General features: G+C 40.5%; 1 long non-coding RNA gene across 1 annotated transcript; it reads right to left on the reverse strand.

The window, feature by feature from the left end:
• Positions 1-12,788: 12,788 nt before the first annotated feature.
• LOC126061803 (uncharacterized) lies at positions 12,789-14,102 on the reverse strand. Its single transcript, XR_007513884.1, has 3 exons — positions 14,046-14,102; positions 13,308-13,451; positions 12,789-12,877 (listed from the first exon to the last, which is right to left on the reverse strand). It is a non-coding gene; the product is annotated as an uncharacterized LOC126061803 (long non-coding RNA).
• Positions 14,103-27,567: the final 13,465 nt, after the last annotated feature.

Raw genomic sequence — 27,567 nt, forward strand, 5'->3', positions numbered from 1 at the left:
CAGTCCTGACCCTCGCTCTCCACCTTGTCCTCAGATGGCCCTCATGTCCCTCATCTCCCGTGCTTCCTGCCCTTCCAGATCCCAACCCATTCTTACAGCGCCTCCAGCCCAGCTCCTGAGATCTTGCTTGAGTAGCGTGCCTGTCACTTGCAAATCAAAGAATGAGTCCTGATCCAATTTATAAATATCAACACAGTCTGTCATCTGTTCTGTAAAATGTCTATTTTTTTACGAAAAATCATCATTTTTTTTCCTTTTACTTTTCTGTATTTTTTTTTTCTCAATTCCCTCACCAGCACTACCTGTTGGCATTCTCTTTGGAGCTATTTCTCGTAAAGAAACATAACTGCATAACTTCATCGGAGTCCTTATGTTCATAAAAACAAGTAGAAATAATATAGTCCCTGCAAACTGGAAATGCTACACAATCTTCCAGCTCTAAGAAAAAGAGAAAACACATTCGTAAGTTGGGGGAAGAGGACACCAGTGGACCCCACTGTGGGGATCAGCCCACTGAATTTGGCTGTTTGGCATAGTGACTATACACATGGGCTTTGAAGCCAGTCAGACAAGGGTTTGAGTCTGTCATCTGCCAGCCATGTGACCTCTGTCCATCCCTTATGGAGCTGTCATATCAAATAAGAGAATGCATGCAATGTACTTTGCAAAGTTCCTGGCACATAGTTAGACTGATTAAATGTTAGCTATTTTTATTGTATTTCTATTCTGAGTAGCAGAGACTGGGAGATGACATGGAAGCTGACATTACCCAAGACCTTAGACAATAAGTGAAGCATGAATTTATGGAATCATTGGCCAAAATATGTCTGTCATTTTTGACAAACTGCTGGAGAGGATCCTGAGAACTATAGACAGGAGACTCTAACTTTAGTTCCAGAAAAGTTGGCAGACTCTGTAATAAAGTATCAGATAGGCAGGTAGGTAGGTAGGTGAGTAGGCAGACAGATAAATAGATATATGGTAGGCAGAGAGACAGAGAGAGATGTATACATACACACAGATATCCATCCATACAGATTTGAAACCACCTAAAAACATGGCAACATGGTTTGTATGAGGAAAGATTCTCCCTGGCTTTAGCTATTACTAACAAATAAACAAATATTTAATCCCACATGAAAATACGCCACAACGCTTAGAAAATATTTAGTCACAGTGATAGTTTACAGCAGAACGCAAGTACAGAGAGTACAAATCTCAGCCCACGAGTCACATGCACAAGAAGTACAACTTTATTTTCTGAAATTCAAATTAATGTCTATTTCAAACTCCCGTTCAGAAGCTAAGTTGCAGACAATTCAAGCCCCCTCCCAAGGGCTGGAACCAGGGTGAGGAGAGCAAGGCAGGACTAGTAAGAGTGTCATGACAAGCCATATTGGAGTCGGAGGCAAAATGAAAAATCAGTGATATTAATCCTGTTTTTATTAAGAATTTTGATATTGATGTATACTTTTGCATTAATTTAGATTTTCCAAATGTCACTTTGAAATATATTTATCTTGATCACTAAGCTGTTTTGGTGCTCCCTCAAATTTTGCATCCAGGATAAGGGCCTCACTTCTTTCACCCTACTCCTGGTCCTGGTTTCCCTTTTTTCCTAGGATCAAGTTTAAGTCTCAGGTGCTTATACAGTTGTGCCAAGATATCAGGGTAATGAGAGTGGGCTGTGGATGTGCAGATCTATCCACATCAGTGCTCTTCAAGATGTATTTTGCTTACCTGGTCCAAGGACACTGCCACGTCATATCACCATTTGGGCTCAACCTCAAGGCTCTTTGGAACTGGCCTCATTCAACCACTTCTAGACACATTTCAAGGAGCTCCAAAAACACTGAACCTGCCCTCCTATGTAACTCCAGGGCTTTGGGTCAATTATTGGGGTTGTCTGAGACATTTTCCCACTCTGTCCTGCTCTTGGATGCATGAGAAATTGTTCTACTGCTCTCCATGGCACAGAGAGGCAAGCAGGACCCCTGAGAGGCTGATGAAGGACCATCTTCTTGGACACCTCACACCACCAGTTGTACACTAGATGTGAAAAATTAAGACGGTGTGGTCCTCTGCAGTCCATCTACCTTCCCAGGTTCCACCTGGGAAGTGAGGCATAGGTCCAGTGGAGTGCTGATCATTATCAATGTTTAACCAGCCCTCCGTGGTGGGAAGCAGGGACTGATTTGTGGCATTTGCCCATCTCCACGGAATAAAGACTCTCATCCTGGCTGATTTCAAGCTACCAACATGATGCCAAGCAGCTTGCAGAACTCCTAAAAATTCAACATTCAGCTCTTGCAAAGTGATGATAAGCCATATTCAGCACAGCATGGTCCAGGTCGCCTCGATCGTCAGAGCCCCCTAACCAATCTGGGGTTTCTGGCATCCTTCTAGGGTTGCAGTCAAGGAAGGCAAAAAAGCAACTATCAGACTCCCGTTTTCAGCTTTTCAGAGGCACCCTCACATCTATTTTATTTACTCTCTACTTGCTTCGTTTTTTGGTTCAGAGTAACAGGGGCCAGAAAAAACAACCCTTTATCTAATCTTCCAAATCCACTGTTTATTGATGAGTCTTGGGCTTCAGGAAATAGATTAGCCAAGAATTGAACTCTTTCATAATCTCATTCATCTGTGTTGTCCCTTCCCTAAGGAAATGAAGGCAGAAGGTCTAACTATCCAAATTGAGGAAATGCTTTAGATCCTAAAGAAACAGAAGTAAGTATCTCAATATATATTATTCTACCACAGGTTGTTGTCGTTGTTAGGCGTCAGGTCAGTTCTGACTCATAGAGACCCTAGGCCCAACAGAACAAAACACTGCCTGGTCCTGCTCCATCCCACAACTGTTGCTCTTTGAGCCCATTGTTGCAGCCACTGTGTCAATCCATCTTGTTGAGGCTCTTCCTCTTTTTCGCCACATAATCTTATTCTACCACATAATGAAAACAAAAAGATAAGTGAAATACTGATCTCTTATTTTAAAAAATTATCATTGAATTAGTTGCTCAAAACAGATGAGACACTACTACATGCTTAAGTGTCAGGAACAGTGATAGGTACTACATGTATGAATATGAGTAAATCTGTGTAATCTGGAGGAGCTCACAAATACAATCTCTAACTAGAATATTGGCTATTATATAAATTTTATATAATATGTATATTATATATGATAACATACTTATTATATATATATAAGTAGAGCCAGGAAACCCTGGTGGTGTAGTGGTTAAGAGCTACGGCTGCTAACCAAATGGTCGGCAGTTCGAATCCACCAGGCACTCCTTGGAAACCATATCGGGCAGTTCTAATCTGTCCTATAGGGTCACTATGACTCCACAGCAATGGGTTTTTAGTTTTTATCATAGCTCATATTCTAATTAGAAGCCCTGGTGGAGTAGTGTTTAAGAGCTTGTCTGCTAAGCAAAAGGTCAGCAGTTCAAATCCACTGGCTGCTCCTTGGAAACCCTAGGGGGCAATTCTACTCTGTCCTATTGGGCTGCTATGAGTTGGAATCGACTCGAGGGCAAAGGATTTTTTTGTTTGTTTTTGTTTTTGATATACACATGGGGCTCTGTTGAAGAGCAAAGATGTCACCTTGAAGACTAAGGTGTGCCTGACCCAAGCCATGGTATTTTCAATCACATCATATGCATGTGAAAGCTGGACAATCAATAAGGAAGACCAAAGAAGAACAGATGCCTTTGAATTGTGGTGTTGGCAAAGAATATTGAATATGCCTTGGACTGCCAAAAGAACAAACAAATCTGTCTTAGAAGAAGTACAACCAGAATACTCCTTAGAGGCAAGGATGGCAAGGTTGCATCTTACATAATTTGGACACGTTGTCAGGAGGGATCAGTCCCTGGAGAAGGGCATCATGCTTGGGAGAGAACAGGGTCAGAGGAAAAGAAGACCCTCAATGAGGTGGATTGACACAGTGGCTGCAACAATGAGCTCAAGGGTAACAACAATTGTAAGGATGGCGCAGGACCAGGCAGTGTTTCATTCTGTTTTGCATAGGGTCATTATGAGTCAGAACCAGCTTGATGGCATCTAACACCAGCAACAATATAGGGCTCTGGGTGGAGCAAACGGTTTGTGCTCAGTTACTAACCAGAGGTTGACAGTTTGAATTCACCCAGTAACGCTGTGGAAGGAAGGCTTGGCGATCTACTTCTCTAAGATCACAGCCATTGAAAATTGTATGGAGCGCAGCTCTACTCTGATACACATGGCGTCGCCATGAGTCAGAATCGACTCGACAGCAACGGGTTATATATATGTATACATATACACATACACATACACACACACACACACATACACACACACACACATACACATACACACACACACGTGTGTGTTGGTTGTGGTCAAGTTGATTCTGACCCATAGTGACCCCATTTGTGCAGAGAAACACTGTTTCATATGGTGTAAAAGGCTGTGGTGACCTTTCAGAAGCAGATCTCCAGGCCTGTCTTCCAAGGCACCTCTGGGTGGGCTCGAACTGCCAATCTTTCAGCTAGTATTCCAGTGCATAACCATTTGGACCACCTAGGGACTCTTATATATGCTATATATGTGTAGTTTCTACATATAAACCATATACGTATATACATTGTTGTTGTTAGTTGTCATTGTGTCGATTCTGAGTCATAGCAACCCCATGTGTGCAGAGTAGAGCTGCTCCATAGAATTTCCAAGGCTGTGACCCTTCAGAAGCAAACTGCCAGGCCTTACTTCCAAGGCACCTCTGGGCGGGTGTGAACTGTCAACTTTTGGGTTAGTAGCCCAGCGCTTAATCATCTGCACCACCTAGGGACTCCATATGTACATATGAACCATGTATATAATTTCTAAACAGTCCTGGCGGTGCAACCAGAAGGTTGGCAGTTCCAACGTACCCAGAAGCTCTGCAGGTGAAAAATCTGGTGTTCTGCTTCCACGGAGATCACAGCCAAGAAAAGCCCTACAGGACTGTTCTACTCTGTCCCATAGGGTTGCTGTGAGTCAGAATTCGATTGACCACACCTGTTATGGACTGAATTGTGTCCCCCCAAAATATGTGTTGTAAATCCTAGCCTCTATGCCTGTGGTTATAGTCCCATCTGGTAATGTGTTGTGAACGAGGCAAGATTAGTATAGGGTGTACCTTGAGTCAATCTCTTTTGAGATATAAAAGAGATTAAACAAGCAAGCAGAGGAGAGATGGGGGAAGACAGATGTCAAGCCACATGGAGATCTCCAAAGAACCAGGAAACGGAAGCTGAAGAGACAAGAAGCTTCCCCTCAGAGCTGACAGAGAGAGAAAGCCTTCTCCCAGAGCCTGAATTTGGACTTCTAGCCCCTAACTGTGAGAAAACAAATTTGTTTGTTAAAACCATCCACTTGTGGTATTTCTGTTATAGCAGCACTAAATAACTAAAACATCACCCAACAACAACATATAGTTTCTATATATAAACTATATATGCATATATAAACCATATATATATATATATACATACAGTATATGAATACCATAAAAAAACAAAACCAAACTCACTGCCATCAAGTTGATCCCGACTCATAGCAACCCTACAGGACACAGTAGAAATGCCCCATATGGTTTCCAAGGAGCTCCTGGTGGATTTGAACTGCCCGACTTTTGGTTAGCAGCTGTAGTTCTTAACCACTATACCACCAAGGTTTCCTATGAATACCATATATAAATATAAGTACATGTATACACACACACATACTGCTTAGATACTGTAAAGAAATACAAGACAGTGATTTATTGTAAAAACCACCTATTCAGAGGTGCAAGGGAAAGCTTTGTGTTCAAGAAGAGGCTTCTGCAGGCTGGCAATGCTATATTTTTTACCTGGATGGTAGTTACATTGGGATTCTCTTGACTGGTAACTCTACCTTTAAAGTTTTATGCCGTTTTCAGTACCTGTATCGTTTTTCTCAATAAAGGGGTGTCTTGTGTTTTATTTTTGTTGTTGTTGTTTTAATTTCCGTAATATCTGATTGGCCCCAGTTAGGTCTTTATATCAGTCAGCCCTGGCCAGGGACAGCAGAGACCTACAGCAGACATGTCCAGTGTCCGTACACATGGCCTAACACACAATATGCACAGGGCTACCCCAGAGAAAGGGGGTCGCTAAACATCAGGGAACAACCACACTAAGTTTTTTCAACAATCGGGAAGAAATGATGTCTTATCATTTCTTTCAGGGCAGCCCTCTAGTTCTTTTAAAAAAAACAAAAACCCCATTGCCATTGAGTCAATTCCAATTCATAGCGACCCTACAGGACAGGGTGGAGCTGTTCCACAGGGTTTCCCTAACTCTTCTTAGGTCACCTGTTTCTATCAGGGCTTCAAACCCCTGATGAGAATTTGCATTTCTAACAAGTTCTCAGGCAATGCTAACACTGCTGGTTAGGGACAAATTCTGAGAACCACTAGGAGACCAGTGGTTCTTAAAATTTATTATTCATAAGAACCACCTGGGGATCTTGTTAAACTGTAGACTCTGATCCACTGTATCTAGGGTAGCAGTGGTTGTTAGGTGCTGCTGAATTAGTTCCATCTCATAGTGACCCTGTGTACAACAGAACAAAGCACTGCCCGGTCCTGCACCACCCTCACAATCATTATGCTTGAGCCCACTGTTGCAGCCACTCTGTCAATCCATCTCATTGAGGGTCTTCCTCTTTTCCAATGACCCTCTACTTAACCAAGCATGATGTTCTTCTCCAGGGACTGATCCCTCCTGATAACATGTCCAAAGTATGCAAGACATAATCTCGCCATCCTTGCTTCTAAGGACCATTCTAATTGTACTTCTTCCAAGACAGATTTGTTCCTTCTTTTGGCAGTCCGTGGAATATTCAATATTCTTCACCAACACCACAATTCAAAGGCCTCAATTCTTCTTCGGTCCTCCTTATTCATCGTCCTGCTTTCACACGCATATGAGGCGATTGGAAACACCAAGGCTTGGGTCAGACACACCACAGCCTTCAAGGTGACCTCTTTGCTTTCTAACACTTTAAAAGAGGTCTTTTGCAGCAGATTTGCCCAACACAATGCGTCTTTTCTTTTTTTTTTTTTTTCATTCTCACCATCCACAAATATTTGTTAATTCTGTTCTACACACAGTTCTATGCTTGGGTTACGTTTAGGATATGTTCCTAGAATTCCACCTCATTGCACGACGTAAAACACAAAAGCTAAACTGTAAATAAATGACCCATTGATTTCTCATAAACAAAGCCATAAAAAAGGGAGTAGAGATTTTAAAAGAAATTATTTTCATTGAAATAAAGCTGGTTGATCTATATTCTGTCCTTAATCTATTTTTCCTTGAAATTGATGTCTAAAAAATGTCCATGGGGAAAGAAATGGTTAATGATCAGTTACAACGAACCACCAAGTAGTAGGCCACTTAAAAATGAAATAATTCTTCTTAGAATAGGGTGAAATCCCCTTCATCCTAAGAGACAAGGAGTCAGGAAAAGGACAAGGAAATTTGGATTACAGCACACCTGGGTTCTAAACTCCATTTTATCACTTGCTAGCTGTGTGATCTCGACCAAGTTCAAGGTCCACAAGCCCTAGACTCTATTCAATGGGACTATACTAAGTTTTTTTGTTTTGTTTATTTTCAATCTCTTTTTTTTATTATTATTATTTTTGTGCTTTAGGTAAAAGTTTACAGCTCAAGGTTAATTTCTCATGCAAAAATTTATACACATATTGTTTTGTGACATGATTTAGGAAATAATATTGGAATCATTATTCCCTGTCATTGAGCATAGGGAATGTGACCCAGCTCGAGTTGGGCTCACAAGGGCTCACAAAGACACATCAACTGGGCCCTGAGGTATAAAGACAATAGATAGGATAATGTTGGAAAATATCTTTTAGGGAACCCTTCACATAAGCCAGAACACAAAAGACTTTTCACTCTTATCTTTTTCTATTAACATATAGTGAATAGAAATTTGTTAGACCAATGAAGACCCTCCTGTCAATACTGAAACCTGTACCAATGACATTAAGAAAGACAATTCAAAATGTAGGATCCCATTTTCTAGTCAATCTGTGAAAAGGTGAAGCTTTCAATGGCTTTCCCCATTTGTAATGTTAATATATACTGATGACTCTGTAACCTTCCTTGGGCTCAGACAGACGTGGCTGTGGCAGCACACTTGTCCATTTTCCCACTTCTGTCTGCTCTGTAATATTCTTAGGACTTGGGCAGACATTAGCTCTAGCCACATGTTTGTCTGCTTGCCACTTTTGTCTTTTTGAATACATGCTGAATAAAACTTTCTTTTTGCTTTACTAAGCTTTGTGATGTTTTTTCCCCTACAACAGACATTAGTTGCAATCCCCACAACGTGATAGCACACTCCACCTTTCCACCCTGTGTTCCCTGTGTCCATTCAACCAGTTCCTGTCCCTTCCTGCCTTCTCATCCTGCCTCCGATCAGGTCTTGTGTATTTGATTGAACTAAGAAGCATGCTCCTCACGTATATTATTTTTTGTTTTACAGTCCTGTCTAATCTTTGAAGAGTGGGCTTGGTTTCAGTTTTGAGTTAACAGTGTTCAGGGGCCATAGTTTTGGGGGAGCCTCCAGTCTCTGTCAGACCATTAAGTCTGGTCTTTTTACATGAATTTGGGCTCTGCTCTGCACTTTTCTCCCGCTCTGTCTGGGGCTCTCTGTTGTGTTTCCTGTCAGGGTGATCACTGGTGGTAGCTGGTCATCATCTAGTTCTTTTGGTCTCAGGCTGGTGGAGTCCCTGGTTTACACGGTCCTTTTGTCTCTTGGGCTAATATTTTCCTTGTGTCTTTGGGCATCTTTTGACTTCTTGGCTGCCGCTTTCATGGGTGTTGATTGTGGATCCATGTAATATGAAATCCTTGACAACTTCAATCTTTTCTCTGTTTATCATGATGTTGCTTACTGGTCCAGTTGTGAGGATTTTTGTTTTCTTTATGTGAGGTGTAATCCATACTGCAGGCTGTGGTCTTTGATCTTCATCAGTAAGTGCTTCAATAGTCCTCTGCACTTTCAGCAAGCAAGCTGTGTCATCTGCATAATGCAGATTCTTAACGAGTCTTCCTCCAATCCTAATGCCCCATTCTTCTTCATATAGTCCACCTTCTCAGAGTGTCTGCTCGGCATACAGATTGAATAAATACGGTGAAAGAATACAACCCTGACGCACTCCTTTCCCGACTTTAAACTACGCAGTATCCCTTGTTCTATTTTAATGACTGCTCTTGATCTATGTACAGGTTCCCCTGAGCACAACTGTGTTCTGGGATTCCCACCCTTTGCAATATTATCCATAATTTGTTATGATCCACACAGTCGAATGCCTTTGCATAGTCAATAAAACACAGGTAAACATCTTTCTGCTATTCTCTGCTTTCAGCCAGGATCCACTTGACATCAGCAATGATATCTCTCGTTCCACATCCTCTTCTGAAGCCAGCTTGAACTTCTGGCAGTTCCCTGTCAATGTATTGCTGCAGCCACTTTTGAATGATCTTCGGCAAAATTTTATTTGCATGTGATGTTAATGACATCGTTTGATAATATCCGCATTCTGTTGGATCACCTTTCTTGGGTATAGGCATAAATATGGATCTCTTCCACTCAGTTGGGCAGGTAGCTGTCTTCCAAATTTCTTGGCACAGACCAGTGAGCACTTTCAGCACTGCATCCATTTGTTGAAACACCTCAATTGGTATTCCATCAATTCCCAGAGCCTTGTTTTTCACCAATGCCTTCAGTGCAGCTTGGACCTCTTGCTTCAGTACCATCAGATCCTGTTCATATGCTATCTCCTGAAATGGCTGAACACCAACCAATTATTTTTGGGATAGTTACTCTGTGTATTCCTTCTATCTTTTTTTGATGCTTTTTGCATCATTTAATATTTTCCCTGAAGAATCCTTCAATATTGCAGCTTGAGGCTTAAATTTCTTCTTCAGTTCTTTCTGCCTGAGAAATGCCGAGCATGTTCTTTCTTTTGGTTTTCTAACTCCAGGTCTTTGCATATGTCATTAAAATACTTTACTTTGCCTTCTCGAGCCACCCTTTGAAATCTTCTGTTCGGCTCTTTTACGTCATCATTTCTTCCGTTTGCCTTAGCTACTCGGCATTCAAGAGCAATGCCGTCGAGTCAATTCCGACTCATAGCAACCCTATAGGACGAAGTTGGACGAACTGCCCCCTGCAGTTTCCAAAGAGCACCTGGTGTATTCGAACTGCCAGCCTTTTGGTTAGCAGCCATAACTCTTAACCACTATGCTAGGGTTGCCTCAAGAGCAAAGGATAAAAAAAGTCCTGTCAAGTCGATTCAATTCCAGCTCATGGCACACGCCATGTGATTCGGAGTAGAAATGCACTCCATAGAGTTTTCAATGACTGCACTCTTACAGAAGTAAATACCCAGGACTTTTTTCCACAGTTCCGCTGCATGGATTTGAACCACCAGTCTTCCAGTTAGTAGCCAAGTGCAAATCATTAGCACCACCCAGGGTTGCCCTATCAATAGGATAAGTTGGATTAAATTATGCCAGGATCAGTGTTTATGATGGCCCAATCTTGCACAAAAGATTACTCTCTCGTTAGAATTTTCCAAAACTTTCGGAAATGCAAAACCACTACTTCATTCAGACAGGCAATGATTCTGCTTTTCCACAAGACAAGGACTGGGCTCGTATTTCGAATCAGATCTATGACTAGAGGAAGCTTGGGCCAGCAAGAACGGGCAGTGATCCCAAGGATCAGGACATAGAGCAAGAATATTCCCATAAACTGAAAGAGAAACAGTAGGAAATCTGCAAGGACTTCTTAAGGCCTTATATAAGAGAGCACTGCCTAGATGTTCAAAAGGCTCTTACTCGATTCCTGACTCAGCTGGTTACTCAATATATGACCCAGGCAACTTACTCTACCTTTCTGAGTCTGCTCCCTCATCTGAAAAAAAGGGAGGAAGAACAACTACTTTTGGGGATTCTCATGAGACTATGATAATGTATGTTAACTGCTTGGTAAAATGCAGGAATACATTATTACGGCAATGTGTTCATTAAACAAAATTTCACAGTAAAACAATTTGGATGTTTTCTAGGTTTATTTTGTTGGAGTTTTACTTTGGGACCCTCCCCTCCCTTCCCCTCCAAAGAAGCCAGCACTATTGACAACCTAGAAAACCCTATGGAGCAGCTCTACTCTGTCACAGAAATCGCTATGAGTTGAAATCGAGTCCACGGTACCTAACAAAAACTGCTGCCTTGTGCATACCTGTACATTGCCTGATGGTTTGTGCCACTAATAAAAGAAACAAGCATTTAACCAATTTACAGAGTAATCTAGAACACACATTATGCAATATCCATTTATGTCAATACAAAATGACTGAGTATAAAAATAGTTTTAAATTGCCTTGAGTGCAAATTATACCACATATATCTAGAGATCCACAGAAGTGCTCAAACCCTGTTTTGGGGGAAGATGTGAGAGGTGAACTTTTATGTTCTGCTGTACTGCCTTTGCTTTCATGTCTCAGATCTTCAGCAAGACTATTCAAGCAATTTCTCATAAAAAGCTTCACGTCTCATAAAGACAGCATAGAGGTCATACAGCAATCAATTAAGTGCCAGAAACTGGTCTCAAAAGCCTCTCTCTCAGTCCTTGAGAGAGTCTAACTTCACTCTAACTCTTAGCAGTTAGTGTAACCATTCCCATGGGGGGGTTGCTACCTAATTTTCCAGAATAATGGTTGAGTGAAATTTTTTAAACTCCAGGCAGTCGGTCCCTGACTTCCAAGCTCTCACAGAGGAACACTGCTTTCCATTCCCCTCACTACAGCCACCCCTTCTAGCCTCCGTCCTCCCTTCCACCCACACAACTAACATGACTCCTATCTAGCCCCCACATATTATTTCCAGAAATTTCCTCAAATCTTTATATAATATTTGGAATTTCATTTCACATGATTCCAACACAGACAGGTAGCAGCACTTACCATGGCAAGGAGTAAGAATTATTCCCACAGTATGAAGGCCCTCATGCCACTTATTTACCATAGTAATAAAAAGAGGGAACTAGAAGAAAAAATACCGCCCACAATAACAACTCTTCACTGCCACTTCATAGCACCTTGTCTTTTCACTATATCCCTTACTTCTTTTACTTAATCTCCCTCAGTCTTCATCACTGTCTCTTCAGTCAACCACCTACCAGAAAGACCTTCCCCAATAACCTTTTTGTAAAGCAGATTTCCCTCTCCACTGCCTTATTACTTTATCACACCACTGTCCAATTGCTTCCTAATTCTTATCCCAATATAATTTTCATATTTATTGTTTACTATGAATGTTTTTTGTTTATAATCCTGCAAGATAAATTTTGAACTCAAGAACAGGGATCTTATCTGCCTTGTTCACCAGTGTGTCCCAGTACCTAACTCAGTGACTGACACAAAATACTGTTGAGAACTGAGAAGGGGCTGAGATTTTAACCTAATCATAAGCCAATACGTTAGTACGTCACTATTTTATGAATGCTGGTAAAAAGAATAAGACTCCTGGGCCAAACACATAGGACAGTTTAGTAATCACAACAGAAGCAATTGCCAGCGCATCAGCATTTTCACACTTATTCCTCAAGCCCCAAGTTCTAGGTGGTGCCACAAAGAGGACCAGATGACACCTGCACACAGAGTAAGTCATGGTACAGGAGCTTAGGGAACCCAAAAGTTTTATAATGGCCATTAAACATGCCTACCTTTTGCTCTTAGAGGGAGACATGATCTTTATCTTCCAAGGCCACTGGCGATATGAACATCCTTGAAAAGATAGTCCAGGGCAAAGGGTAGTCATTCTCTCATTTGTAAGATAAGCAAGAGACCCATGGAAAAATTGTCTCTCAACAAGAATCGAAAAATATTTCCTTGTTGAATAAACAAATTAACTAGAGCACATATCTAGCATAGGTAGTGTCTTAGGACTCTTTAGAGAAACAGAACCAACGAGATATATGTATATAAACCAAACCCTTTGCCATTGAGTCCATCCCAACTCTAGCAACCCTACAGGACAGAGCAGAACTGCCCCCACAGGGTTACCAAGGCTGTGAATCTTTAGGGAAGTCAACTGCCACACCTTTTTCCCGTGGATTAGCTCTTGGGGTCTAACCACCAACCTTTAGGTTAGCAGCTGAGTGCTTAACCACTGTGCCATCAGGGCCCCTCATGTATATATAGAAAGAGAAATTACCTCAAGAGATTGGCTCAGGCAATTGTGAGAGCTGGCAAGTCCAAAATCCATAGGTCAGGCAGTAGGCTGGAAGCTTCTGAAGGTTTGCATCCCAAGATCCGTAGATCAGGTGATGAGAAGAGTGCACAGTGGAGAACGCAAGTTCTAGTAAAATATCTATTTATAGTCTGGAGGCAGAATACACCCTAAGGAAACTTTTATTTCAACTGGTTGATTAATCACATTAGATTATATTATGGATGGTGACTGCATTACATTGCATGAAACTACATTATGGAATAGCAACTGGTCTGTTTGACCAAACCATTGGGAATTATAGCCTAGCCAAATTGACACATAAAATTAACCACCACAGGTGGTAAAACTAAAAATAATTTTTTTTTTTTTACAAAGGAAGCCTCTTTCTTATGTCCCCTATGAGACCCGCCCCCACCCTCTTACCCAGTGACGTGCTGGCAAAGATTTAACCGCCAGCTCTCCAGAGAAGAGGGAACCCTTGGTTTGTAGTATTTCTCAATTTCCTTGTATTCTCACATGACCGATTTCAAGCTAACAATGTCACTGAATGCATGGCTAGGAACGGATGCACAGTAGCACAGCATTTTGTAGTCTTTCCATCATACCTAGACAAAACACGTACATCACCTCCATAGAACTGAGGAACAGGCTTGCAAGATTCCTGAGAATTTAACGCTTGACTTGTAAGTACAAGCCGGCTCCACCCACCACTGCCCTTACCATGGTCCTTCACTAACTTCTCCTTGTCTTTGCAATCAGTCTCATCCTTCCATCCCGTTATGGACCTTATTTCCACACCCCCCACTTCTCTCAAACTCAGTTTCTTATCCTGCTCCTTGTTGCTCATCTCTGTCCGAGGGATTTTAATTAGGCTCCACCCACCCCACTTCCTAGAAAGCCTTCAGTTCTGTACTTCACATTCCTGGGCCCACGCACGCACGTTCGCACGTACGTATATACGCACGCACGCACGGGCGCACACACACACACACACGCACACCGGTCTAGCAGCTCTACCAGGGCCCCAAACCACAGGAGCGCACCCAGGGTTGGGGCTCAGGGAATCCAACTTAACCCTCTTCTGGGGCCAAGGCTACAGTAGGGGAGATGGTCCCTGGAATCCTAAATGATAACCTGCAGTGCATTTTCTCGCAAACTCATTGTCACAGCATCTCATTAGACTCTTCGGGTGCCATCTTTTAAGTACTTCCTGTATTATAATAGGGATTTATAAACGACTATGATATAATATCTTTTTATCTGAAAAATGCGTTTGGATTGCCAAACATAGAAAGGAACTTTGGGAACATATCCAAATAAGAGACTGCTTGATATATAAAAAAAAAAAAAAAAATTTTTTTTTTTGATATATAGAACTTGAACTTGATATGTATTTATACTTTTAATTGTTGAACTGTGTCCACCAGAGGGCAGCAAAAATTTTTAGATGTGAAATATATTTCTCAATACAGAAATTAAGGGCAAATCTGTATCGCTACTTGCTGAGAAATAGGAAATCATTAGAGTCCTAGACAGTAACATTGTTTCAAGTTTATGTGGAAAAAACAACAAAATAAAAACTAGAAGAATTTATTTCTTAAACACAAAAAAAAGCTTGAATGTTTATTTTTAGAAAATTTCGATATTATGGAGAACTATGATCATAAAGCTAAAATATCATTTTTTACTTTAAAGCCTTAATACTAACGCTTATATTAGCTGAATCTTCGGTTGGTTACGCATTGGTCCATTTAACATAGGTTTTTTTTTTATTTAAACACTTCTTATATTCTTTTTTTCATATTCAAGACAATTTCCACTTTGGGGGTGTGACCTGAGAAATATAAAAAAGACTGCCTATTGTTACATCCCAGAAATGCCACCCTTAGAGAGCCATTTCTTTCAGTCATGCTTTACTCTTTCCAGATATCATCTTCTAAAACGCGGGTATCCTTGATCGCTTACTGCAACGGCTTAGACACTGATGTGTATGTGCCAGGTTGTGACATACGTTTCTCCAGACAGGAGAGAGTCTGTGGCATTCTGAAAGCATTGAGGAGCAGGAGATTCCGAAACACTAAAAAGGAAGCTGTGATTCACCATCAACAGAGGACCAATTTCCCAATTTTGCATATAATTTCCCTCTCTCCAAAATTGCTGGTATTTTGGGTTTGTTGTTGATTTTCGAAACCACGTCTACTTTGTAACCCAGCAGCTACGCAACCACAGCATGATACTTCACTCACTAACCCTTGTTCAGTGTACTGTTCAGAGTTTTGGTTCAAAATGAAATGTTTTAGATGTGACAATTCTTTCTTTTGTGTTCTCATGTAATTAAAATAATTATTCAAAGTTCAGGAATATCTAGTCTCGCTTTTGTATACCATACATTTAGCTTAATGTTGGGCCCATCAAAGAGATGGAAGAATATTTGTCGCCTGACATACTTCCGTTTCTGAAGTCAGAACTTGTGGCCTTGTCTTGGGTCTTAGTTGGGAATTGGAAATGGATGAGTTCTCCTGCAGCATACTCTCACAAACAAGGACTAGTCACACTTAGTATATGATTGAGAATAGAAACCTGAGTAAAATGCTACAGGCATTCTTTTTTATCACATTCACTTTTTTCCCCTCAAACCTGCCTATAAAAATCTTAACCCCCAGTTGTCATGGAGTCGATTCCAACTCACGGCGAACCCGTGTGTGTCAGAATAGAACTGTGCTCCGTAGGGTTTTCAGTGGCTGGTTTTTTGGAAGTAGAATGCCAGAACTTTCTTTCAAGGCACTTGTGGGTGGAGTCAAACCTCCAACATTTCAGTTAGCAGCCAAACGCCTTAACCTTTTGCATCATCCGGGGACTCCATAACCAAACCCAAACCCATAGCTGTCGAGTCAATTTCAACTCGAAATGACCCCATGTGTTCCAGAGTAGAACTGCTCTATGGGGTTATTTGACTGTAATCCTTATGGAAGCAGGTCTTCCAGTCCTTCTTCCACAGTGCTGGGTGGATTTGAATCACCAAACTTTAGGTTAGTACTTGAGTGCAAACCATTTGTGCCATCCAGGGAACTCAGAAAGACCTTAGTGATGTCTTAAAAAGATGGATATGGTATTGTACCTCCAGATTGAAATGAATATGCATTCTGGACAAAAGAATGATTTCCAGGTTTTGCTTCTCTGAGCCCCAGATGTAGTCTTCTGTGATCAGGTAGTGTCTTCCCAGTCTATGTGAAGTACCTTTAAACTCAAAAACTTGGTAACAATAACGCGTTTAATTTTAGACTGAGTGGATTGCATTATAAAATAAAAATTATACCCGTTTTACTATGTGGTTCATTAATAATTTTCTCAATAAGTTTTTGTTGAAAATCCTAATCACTTATTTCAGATTTGATCCAGTCAAATTTCTCGTGTCTCTACCTTATCCAGTTTCTGCATCCTTTCTGTTCAAAGTCACACGCTGTTCCTATTTTTACAGGTGTGCACCAGAGGTCACTTCCTTCTAGCAGAATCGTTATTCTCAGTGTCTGCTCATGTACTTGCTCAAGGTCAAATTTAATACCCATTCTTAATAGTTATGCCGCCCACGCTGGAGCCTTTTGTGCTCTCCAACATGTCTGCAAAATGCCATCTATGATTTTTCTCTGTTCTGAGCCTCCTGTGTTCCATGGAGAACACCTTCTTTGTGCTCACTCTATATCAAGGCAATGGAGAAGGTTTTATTTATTTATTTATTTTCATTTGAAGAGGTAGAAAATCTACCTAATGAGAACAGAGTTGAAAGTACATCCCCTCCTGGACTGTAAGAGAGATGCCATGATTACTGCCCCTGAAATAGTATCAACTTTGGGCCTAGAAGTTGTAGCCCAGAAGCATTTGACTTGCTCATGCTCAATATCAAATGGGCAACATTAGCATATGTTATATTTTTCAGTATTCCTGTGGGTAACCTAACAAAGTACCAGGGGAAAAAATTACCTTCTCTAATGCATATGAAAAAATGAGATTCAGTGGCAAATCCTGAAGACCAACTATTTCAGAGACTTCTATTCTGCACTTGTCAATTTGATGTTTCAGCTTTCTCAGTTTTCTCAGCTAAAAGGTTTCAGCTTGGTTCTCAGGGAGAAGGAAACATTTCATACCTTCAAAAATTTTGTTTATACTGTTCATCTAAGACTGTAAGTGTTTAGCCTCAATAAATACAAGCATTCGCAATAGTCTTTCCTGAGAGGAATACATGTACATCACGTTCTGAAGTGAGAAGAATGAAGGTATACTCGTGACAAATGCAGTTCTCTACTCTTTATCCCTGGCTTACAGTTTGGCACATATTCTAACTTTAACTCATTAATTCAGTTACTCCACAACCCCAATGCAGCCAAGGCCATGTAGTTCAAAATAACATGGATCAGTTATACTTTTGTTCTTTCATGACAAACACACCAAAACGCTTATCTTGATCAGTCAGTCCTCCTAAAACCCCTGTCAAGAGTCATAGGTGCAATCTGGCAAGATATTCATCACCACTGTTTGAAACAAACAACTCCAAATGCAGGCCCTGACTTGGGTCAGAAACACCCATTGATACAGGAAAAATGATATGCCTTAGCTGGTTTGCTAATCTTACAGGAAGTAATGATAAATAGAGCCTTCTTTATGCCACTTATGATATCATGAATTTTCAGAAGATATATGCAGACTTTCTTTTCGACTATGGTAAATGAGTTTTACCAACTATTTAAATATCTTTCACTTTTAGAATTATGCTTTATTATATGCTATGATTACAATTCATCATTCAAACACAGCAGTTCTGCTCATAGGATGCTACCTAGTCAAGATCAAGGATCCCTGGTGGCACAGTGGTTAAGTGTTTGGCTGCTAACCAAAAGGTCAGAGGTTCAAGCCCACCAGCTGCTCCATGGGAGAAAGATGTGTCAGTCTGCTTCCATAAAGATTTGCAGCATTGGAAACCATATGCGGCAGTTCTACTCTGTCCTATAGAGTCACTATGAGTGGGGTAATCAAGATCAATACTGCATTTCTCACTGCCTTTATTTCCACAAGTGTCAAAACCAAAAAGTGCAACTGCATGAATAGAATACAAACCATAACTAACAATACACAAACATGAGAAGATAAGTCAGGTAAATGGGATGTTCTAAAAATTAAGCACTTATGCTCATCAAAAGACTTCACCAAAAGAGTAAAGAGAGAACCTATAGACTGGGGAAAAAAAATTGGCTATGACATATCCTACAAAAGCCTAATCTCCAAAATCTATAGGAATATTCAACACCATCACAACAAAAAGACAATCCAATTTAAAAATGGGCAAATGATATGAAGAGACACTTCACCAAAGAAGACATTCAGGCCACTAGACACGTGAGGAAACACTCGCGATCACTAGCCATTAAAGAAATGCAGATCAAAACTACAATAAGCTATCATCTCACCCCAACATTACCGGCACGAATCAAAAAAACAGAAAATAACAAATGTTGGAGAAGATGAGGGGAGGTTGGAACTCACACACTCCTGGTGGGAATGTAAAATGGTACAACCATTTTGGAAAATGATATGGTGTTTCCTTAAAAGGCTAGAAATAGAAATACCACATAATCCAGCAATTCCACTCTTATAGAATTTACCCTAGAGAAATAAGAGTCATCACACAAATATCAAATGCACACCCATGTTCATTGCAGTATTGTTCACAATAGCAAAAAGATGGAAACGACCTAAGTGCCAATCCACAGATGAATGGATAAACAAACTATGGTACATACACACAGTGGGATACTACAAAATGATAAAGAACAATGACGAATCCATGAAATATCTCACAGCATGGTTGAACCTGGAGGGCATTATGCTGAGCAAAATAAGCCAATCACAAAAAGACAAATACTGTACAGGATCACTATTACAAAAACTCATGAAAGGTTTACACACAGAAAGAAACAATCTTCGATGTTATGAGGGAGGGGAAGGATAAGGAGCGAAAAACACTAACTAGACAATGGATAACTATAACTTTGGTGAAGGGAAAGACAGTACGCAATACTGGGAAAGTCAGCACAAGTTGACTAAGGTGAGATAACGGAAGCTTCATAACCGGTTGCCATCAAATTGATTCTGACCCATAGTGACCCTATAGGACAGAGTAGAACTGCCCCATAGGGCTTCCAAGGAGTGGCTGCTGGATTTGAGCTGCTGACCTTTTGGTTAGCAGCTATATCACTGGGATGGTTAAGATTGTGTGTCAACTTGGGTGGGCCATGATTCTCAGTGTTTATATGTGATCACCCACATGATGGGATCTGCTGTGAGTAGCCAATCAGTCGAAAGGGAGTTTCCTTGGGCATGTGGCCTGCATCTGAATATAAGTGGATGCTCTGGCTTTTGCCTGCTCTGAATCCTGCAGCTGGCTCCTCTTCACCTGTTCTCTGGTTCTTGGGACTTGAGCTAGCAGCTTACCTGCCAGTCTTGGGATTCGTTGATTTTCACAGCCTGTGAGCAAGAGCCCTGCTCTCCAAACTGCTGATCTTGGGTTCACCACCACCTGTGGCTATGTGAATCAGGAGAAGCCTCTATCCTAATCCACAGACTTGGGACATTCAAGCCTCTACAATCGTGTGAGCTGTTTCCTAGACATAAGTCTCTCTATATGCATATTTATATGCTTTACTGGTTTTGATTCTCTGGAGAACCCAGCCTAAGACTTAACCACTGCACCACCACGGAAGCTCTGGTGGTACAGTGGTTAAGAGCTACAGCAAGCCATGGCTGCTAATCAAAAAGCTGGCGGTTCAAATCCACCAGCTGCTCCTTGAAAACACTATGGGGCAGTTCTACTTTGTCCTATAAGGTCACGATAAGTCAGAATTTACTCAACAGCAACAGGTTTTTGGAAGCTTCACAGACACATCGAAACTCCCTGAGGGACTGAATTGCTGGGCTGAGAGCTAGGGACCATGGTCTTGGGGGCCATCTAACTCATTTAGTATAACATAGTTTATAAAGAAAATGCTCTAAGTCCTACTTTGATGAGTAGCATTTGGAGTCTTAAAAGCTTGTGAGCACCCATCTAAGATACTCCACTGGCCCCACCCCATCTGGAGCAAGGGAGAATGATGAAAACAAAAGACACAAGGGAAAAAATTAATCCAAAGGACTAATGGACCACAAGTACCACAGCTCCACCAGACTGCATCCAGCACTAGATGGTGCCTGGCTACGAACACCAACTGCTCTGACAGGGATCACAATAGAGGGTCCCGGAGAGAGGTGGAGAAAAAGGTAGAACAAAATTTTAACTCACAAAAAAAGACCAGACATCCTGACAGAGACCGAGGAAACCCCAAGAGGATGATCCCAGGACACCCTTTTAGCTCAGTAGTGAAGTCACTCCTGAAGTTCACCCTTCAGCCAAAGATTTAACAGGCCCATGAAACAAACAGTACACATAGTTCAACCATGTATATGAGACTAAATGGGCATACCAGCCCAGGGGCAAGGACGAGACAGCAGGAGGGGACAGGAAAGCTGGACAAATGGAAATGGGGAACCCAAGGTCGAGAAAGGAAAACTGTTGACAAGTGGCGGGGTTGGCAGCCAATGTCACAAAACAATACGTGCATTAATTATTTAATGAGAAACGAATTTGCTCTGTAAACCTTCATGTAAAGCACAATAAAAAATAAAAAACAACAAGTACATTAGCACATGTACTCAAGGATACAGCACACATGTAGTGAGGATTTTGTGTCTCTAACTGACTTTAAGCTTCATGAACCATTATGATCAAGGAATATTCTGCTTCTAAAAGTCTATTTTAAACTTCTTACATAAACTTCATGATGTGCTATGTGATATAAAGCCAACCAAACCAAACTCCCTGCCATCAAGTCGTTTCCGACTCATGGCGACCCTATAAGACAGAATAGAACTCCCTCATAGAGTTTCCAAGGAGCACCTGGTGGATTTGAACTGCCAACCTTCTGGTTAGCAGCCATAGATCTTAACCACTACACCACCAGGGTGTGGTATGTGTAGTAGGAAATGATGATGGCAAAACTTCTGCTGACTTTTTGGACAGGTCATCAGGAAAGACCAATTGCTAGAAAAGAACATAGTGCTTGGTAAAGTAGAGGGTCAGCAAAAAAGAGGAAGACTCTCAATGGATGGATTGACACATGGTCTCAACAAAGGGCTCAAACATATCAAAAATCGTGGAGATGATGCAGGACTGGACAACATTTCATTCTGTTAGACATAAGATAGTCATAAGCCAGAGTTCACTTGATGGCAACTAACAATAACATTGAAGACCTGATCCATGTACACAAAAAGCCCATCTTAGTAAAGAAATAAGACAAACATAGTGAATAGTGGTAATCAATGACAGAATAATATATAATTAAGTGCCAGTTTGGATAATAATAATTCCTATAGAACTTCGGAAAGGGAATTCTTAATCATCTAGTGTTACTATAACAGAAATACCACAAATGGGTGGCTTTAACAAACAGAGATTATTTTCTCACAGTTTAGGAAGCTAGAAGTCCAAATTCAGGGTGCTTGCTCTAGGGGGAAGGTTTTCTCTCTCTGTTGGTTCAGGGGAAAGCTTCTGTTTCTTGGTTCCTTGGAGATCTCATGTGACCTGTCATCTGTCTTCCCCAACCTGTGCTTGTTGCTACTTGCTTAATCAGCTCCTTTCTATCTCAAAAGAGATTAATTTAAGATGCCCTACACTAATACTACCTCATTAACATAACAAAGAAAACCCTACTCCCAAATGGGATTATAACCACAGGTATAGCAGGATTTACAACACATATTTTGGGGGGGATATAATTCGATCCATAAAAGTGAGTTAACAGAGAACTTCTGATTAACTAATTATTTAACAAATGTCTTTCCACTTGCCCATAGGTGATTATAAACTATAAACTAAAAAAAAAACAAACCCGTTGCCATCAAGTTGATTTTTACTAATAGTGACCCTATAGGACAGAGTAGAACTGCCCCATAAGGTTTCCAAGGAGCAGCTGGTAGATTTGAAATGCCAACCTTTTTGGTCAGCACCAGAGCTCTTAACCACTGTCCTACCAGGGCTCCAAAATGTCTATAGTGACTTAAAAACAAAAACAAAAAAATCTCAAGGACAAAGGTGAGGGAGAAAAATAACAGAGTGCTTCAGTGTTTTTGCTGTCTGCATCTCAATACCATTTTATACCTTCACGTGGATGATTGCTTTAGCTGAAAGAAAATGGCTTTTGATGCCACATATTCCCAAAACACCTGCTGGTCCTAAGGGTTTTAGCAAATAACCTGCTGGGAATTCTTAGGTTATAATTTTTATATTCATAGCTTCTCAAAATTTCTTAGAGTTTTTCCACAGAAGCAGAAAAGCGAGTGATGCCGAGTTAAATGATCTCTGACAGTAATGGATATTACTCACTGCCTTAGTTTGCTACCCGCTTCCCACCAGATTCTGTTCTTTCACAGGCAGTATTTTAGTGGAAGAGGTACAAGGTATGATGGCACATTCATTTATGTCCCCAAGGACTAGGCAATGACGTGTGAGCAATCGGCCAATCTTGACAACAGCTTTTACTGGGAACTAATAATAGAAATTATTATAATCTTTCTTGAAGGCATCAATCCCAAACAGCTTCATAATTATTGAAGTGTCTATAGCTGAAAACCATCACCTTTCTTCAATTTATGCTTCAGTAATTCTAGATCAACTCTCCAACCTGATATAACCAGTTTTCTTGTTGTTTGTTTTTAGTGCCATTAAGTCAGCTCCAACTCCTGGTGACCTTATTTACAACAGAACAAAACGTTGCCTGGTCCTGCGCCATCTTTGTTCTAGTGAGCCTAAAAGCCTAGCAGAGACTGGCTATTGAATGCCTCCCTTCCACCACCAAGAATGGTAGAATCTACTCCATTTTTGTTGATTCTCCTGTCTGTCTTATGACAATGATTTTCAGGTTTTTTGCTGGTACCAGATAGATTGATGTTCTGTCTCTTAAATTTTTCCTGTCATTCTAGAGCAGCCTTTCTCAATTAGGGTTCCAGGAGAGAATTAAACCTAATTCCATAAGGCAACATTATATATAATGAACTGACTTCTAACCCTATGCATCTAAAACGACAGCAGTTAAAGATCATTCTTGAGAGAATTGAGAAAATAATCACTCAGTCGTCTTCTGTAGGGCTCAGGCCTTGTAATGAAGCCAAGTTGAGAAACACTGTCAGAGGAAGGGAGTGAAATCATCTGAAGTATTTAAGACATGGATCCTGGTCAGGCGGCTCTCCTGAATGGCTTTCTTTCTAACAGTGATTCAGAAATCCAGGTTCATATCATCTACTGCCATGAACTATTTTCGGACTGTATTAGTAAGAGAAATAATATTGGCTTCCATAATAACAATCCTAAAATTCTCACTAGCTTAATGCAACAGAAGTCTGTTTCTCACTAGTAATGCTAACCAAAATGTCAGCAGTTCAAATCCACCAGCTGCTCCTTGGAAGCTCTAAGAGGCAATTCTATTCTGTCCACAGGGTAGCTAAGAGTCAGAATTGACTTGATGGCAACAGGTTTGGGGTTTGGAATAATGCTAAGTCCAATGTGGATGATCTTGACCAGAGAGTTCTCCTTGACTTTCCTCCAAACGGTGACTCAGAATCCAGGTTCATTCCATCTAGTTCCATGGACCCCTCTGACAGTCTCATAAAGCCTATCCAGGTTACCCTCTCAGAACAATTCTTTTAATAGCATAAAACAGAATGTATAATACTGGAGTTCTACTTCCGGCTATGTAGAATGGCTTTTGGTAGACCAATACTCCTGTCAAGAACTGGAAAAAAACGGGATAAAGCACAAACACATCTGTTAGAAGGTATCGTAGGGCTGCTGAAGCAACCATAAATTAAGATGCCAAGATCCAGAAAAAAGAAGAAATGCAGATTATTTGGCTCATATTTCTCCAGCCTCATTTTCCCTTGGGTCATTAGCCAATTCTGAGAACGGGAAAGAAGGCTGAGCATCTGGACAAAGGGCACATGGTCAAAAAAAAAAAAAAAGAAAAAAACACCAGCACTATTGGCAGAACATGTGGTTGGAGAGTCAAAAATTAGACACTAGAGGGACCAAGAAGCCAGTGAGAAGGAAGGAATTAATAATGGTGCCTGAAAAAAAATAAATAAATAATGGTGCCTGACACTTGGCTGGTTTTCCCCTCAATAAAGCAGTTGCCATTGAATCGATTCCAACTCATGGCTACACCATGTATGTCAGAGTGGGTTTTCAGTGGGCTGATTTTTCATAAGTAGATTGTCAGGCCTTTCTTCCCAAGCACCTCTGAGTGGACTCAAACTGCCAACCTTTCGATTAGCAGGCAGGCAGGTTAACCATTTGCACCAGCCAGGAACTTCTTCCCCTCAATGTATTTCCTAATTATGAAGCTGAAAAGGCAGGAGATGTAAGAAGCTAAGCAGAAAGTCTCAGAAAAGCAGAACAGAATTTTAGAAAGTCTTTCTGTGCTGGGTAAACAAGGGTTTAATATCTATCAGGGGATAGAGGCCCTCACAACTGGAACCTCTGGAGGCCTACACCTTAGAAACAAGGGACAAAAAGAGGCAGAGACTTGTCGAAATTGTAATTTAACCTCAGCACAATCCAAAATTGAATCAAGATCAGCCTCAACTCTCATCTGCCTAGAGAGGAAAGAATAAACCTCTATGAAAGAACATAACATCATCTAAGACTTCTACAATTTTTCCTATTCAACATCCAGCATTTAATCAAAAATTACCAGACATGTCAAGAGATGGGACAGACAAATGGTCAACATTCAGGGGGGGAAAAAAAAAAGACAAAATACATAGGATTAAATCCAAGGTCAAGAAGGGAAAGTATGGACATGTCGTGTGATTGGTAACCAATGTCATAAAACAATGTTAGTTTGCTAACATTGGTACCTAATGAAAAAGCCAAAAAAGAAAACTTTGGTGAAGGGAAAGATGACACACTATATCAGGGAAGTCACTACAACTTGATGAAGGCAAAGTCATAGAAGCTTCCTAGACACATCAAAACACCTTAAGGCACCAAGCTACTGGGGCTGAGGGCTGGTGACTGTGGTCCCAGGGGACATCTAGATGAATTGGTATAACATAATTCTTAAAGAAAACATTCTACATCCTACTTTGGTAAGTAGTGTATAAGGTCCTTAAAAAATACATAAAATTAAAAAGAAACCAATTATATTAAAATATAGCTATAATTTTTTTAACTTAGAATAAAGCTATTAATATATTTCTTTTTAATGCATTAAATAACAAGCTCTAGGTCTAATAACAAGTTCAGTATCAAAGTAATGATGAGCATAAATAAGGTTTCCACCTTACACAGGTGCTGGCTTTCACAGGTTTTACTGTAGCTTTAATGCAATTTTCTAAAAAGATCTATGACTCTATAAGAGACAACGTAAGAGGTACTCTTCAGGTTAAGACTATATTTACAATTGAAGGAGATACCAAGTTTCAGTTCAAGGTTAGTGGATAATCAACAAACCCCAAAAGTTTAGAACACCAGATCTAGTGGTTCTGTCATCCCCTACTAGTACCAGTACCAGCTTCCTTCTTTCCTACTGAACTAGAGGAACTCCTTTACATTGGATCCCTACTCTCTCTGTCTATAAACTAGTTGCTGTTGCGTAGACTCCATATGTGTCAGAGTAGAACTGTGCTTCATAGGGTTTTCAATGGCTGATTTTCAGAAGTAGATCCCAGGCCTTTCTTCCAAGGAATCTTTGGGTGGACTCCAACCTCCAACCTTTCAGTTAGCAGCTGAGCATATTAACCATTTGCACCACCCAAAGACCCCCTGTCATCCCCTAGGACCTCAAGATTCTTCAAAGAATCGTCTCCCTCTGGCTGACTGAAGAACCATGACAGACTGCGGAGAATTGCAAAAGAAGCGTTAGTAGCCCAACTCGGAAGTGGTATACATCATTTCCAGCCACATTCCCTGGTCAGAACTTAGACACATGGTTCCAACTATCTGTAAGCGAGCTGGAAAATGTAGTTTACCTCTGAACACAAGAGGAAAGAGAAGTGTCTTTTCCACAGGAACAGGGCAAAACAGCATGGTGAGGGGTAGCTGAGTCAGTATGGTACATTTGGATAAGGTCAAATATAGTGTATGGATAGACAGAAGACGAGTAGTCTTCTTAAAGGAGAAAAACTCAAGAAAGTATTCAGGTGCTAAGTTAGAAATCAACCTCCTTATCAGCTACGTGGATTTACGCTCTAAGCCTCAGTTCCTAATCTGTAGTATAGAGATTATACTGTAATAGTACATTATTAACAGAATTGTTGAATGGACTCAAGATATCTCAGGAGAAGCTATTTTACACAGTATCTGGTACAAAATAAATACTCAAGAAATGTCTGCAATTATTATTATTAGAGGGATCATTTTAGTTATATTAATGTACGGGAATTAAAATATTTTTATGTTCAGGTTGGACTGCAAGCACAAAATTTTCTTTAAATCATTAAATATACTAAACCAAATTATGTTCAATATCTAACCCTAAAAATATTCAGTTTGATTCTTACTTTTTTTTTATTTTCCAAGTTAAATTATCATAAATAATCTCTTTTAGGAGATTCACCAAACACTGGCTAAAACTTGCTTTCTCTAATAACAAACCAAACCAAAAAACCAAACCCAGTGTCGTCAAGTCGATTCCGACTCATAGCGACCCTATGGGACAGAGTAGAACTGCCCCATAGAGTTTCCAAGGAGCGCCTGGTGGATTTGGACTGCCAACCCTTTGGTTCACAGCTGTAGCACTTAACTACCACATCACCAGGGTTTCCTAAAAGACCTCTTAAAACGTTTCCAGTAAAAAGAGGATCAAGAATTTTTCAATTACAAAATCTGTTTTGAGCACCAAACTGTGTGTCAAGCATTTTCTTAGATGCTGGAAATACAGATAAAATGAGAATAGTTCTTTTAAATATATATTAATGTGCTTTTCATTGAAAATTGTTGTTATTGTTTTTAGGTGCCATCGAGTCAGTTCTGACTCATAGTGGCCCTATGTACAACAGAACAAAACACTGCCTAGTCCTGCGTCATCCTCACAATTGTTGCTATGTTGGAGCCTGTTGTTGGAGCTACTGTGTCAATCCATGTTATTGAGAGTCTTCCTCT

The sequence above is a fragment of the Elephas maximus genome, chromosome 18 (genome assembly GCF_024166365.1).
Source record: "Elephas maximus indicus isolate mEleMax1 chromosome 18, mEleMax1 primary haplotype, whole genome shotgun sequence".
Taxonomy (NCBI): domain Eukaryota; kingdom Metazoa; phylum Chordata; class Mammalia; order Proboscidea; family Elephantidae; genus Elephas; species Elephas maximus.